Source organism: Neopsephotus bourkii, unplaced genomic scaffold (assembly GCF_033783945.1).
Source record: "Neopsephotus bourkii isolate Nb327-2 ecotype Australia unplaced genomic scaffold, CSIRO-AGI_Nbou_v1 NB_894, whole genome shotgun sequence".
NCBI lineage: Eukaryota > Metazoa > Chordata > Aves > Psittaciformes > Psittacidae > Neopsephotus > Neopsephotus bourkii.
The window spans coordinates 93,992-95,434 of NW_026901388.1; positions in this window are offsets into that span (position 1 = coordinate 93,992).

Consider the following 1,443-nt stretch of genomic DNA (forward strand, 5'->3'; position numbering starts at 1 on the left):
TCCTCCTCATATCCAATCTAAACTTCCCGTGTTTACCTTTGAACCCGATACCCCTTGTCCTATCACTACAGTCCCTAGTGAAGAGTCCCTCTCCAGCATCTCTATAGGCCCCCTTCAGATACTGGAAGGCTCCTATGAGGTCTTTACGCAGCCTTCTCTTCTCCAGGCTGAACAGCCCCAACTTTCTCAGCCTGTTTCCATACGGGAGGTGCTCCAGTCCCCTGATCATCCTCGTGGCCCTCCTCTGGATTTGTTCCAACAGTTCCATGTCCTTTTCATGTTGAGGACACCAGAACTGCACACAATACTGCAAGTGTGGCCTCACGAGAGCAGATCAGAGGGGCAGGATCACCTCCTTCAACCTGCTGGTACACTCCTTTTGATGCAGCCCAGGACACGGTTGGCTTTCTGGGCTGCGAGTGCACACTGAAGCCGGCTCATGTTAATTTTCTCATAGACCAACACCCCCAAGTCCGTCTCCGCAGGGCTGCTCTGAATTTCTTCTCTGCCCAAATTTGCTTAATTTGCCAAATGTGTTTAATTCAGATTTTTATGTATATTTTTAGGTAGTTGGCGTTGGTATTTTTGTTTGAGACTGTTACGTACTCTGCAGGAGGGAGTTAACAGATCATAATATTAGTAGATATTGGTCAGTTTAATGCATTTTTGTTACCTCTTTCCTTATAGAAGTCACTTTTAGTCCAACTGTGTGACTGTGAAAAGGACTAGTTTGTGTCCGGGGTTAAAATCTCCAAGTGTATGCTATAAAGCAGACTTTGGCATTGATGTCTTGGAGGGTATCACAGAAAAATAATCCTAAAATTGCGCTTCTTCATAAGTATTTGTCATGAGGTTTTTCTCTTTTTTTTTTTTTTAATGTTATGTGGCTGTACAATACAGATTATAATGCCCTCCTTACAAGGCAGCTTGATCACATAAGAAATGACTATGCTGTAGCACTAAATTAAGGAATATTAAGTAAAAAAGATTGGTAAGCTTAAATTGAGAAGTTCTGTGTTTGAGTAAACATGATGATGGTATAACCAGGGAAAATGTATTGCATCCTTTTTCCTTGTAGGAAAGAAACTTGTTTCTTCTGTTTAGGTAGCATGGTAACAGCTGGCTTCATGTTGCAGTGCAGCGTACAGTAAGTAGATCCCTGACTTCAAAGGTTTTTGTTACCAGACAGTATAAGCAATATCTAAGGAGGTTAGGATTTTTTTGTTTGTTTTGCCTTTTTTTTTTTTTTTTTAAATTCTTGGTCTGATTTTAAGTTCAACCTTTTCCCTTTGAGAGACGGGAAAAACATGAGTTCATAAAATACTGAGTAGCAGGTGTTTGTTATGTCTGGGTTTTTCTTCCCCTTTTTCTTTTCTTCTTTTTCCTTCTATAAATTGCCTTTTTTTTTTCCATTTTTTAATCGTTATAGCTAGTTGTACATAG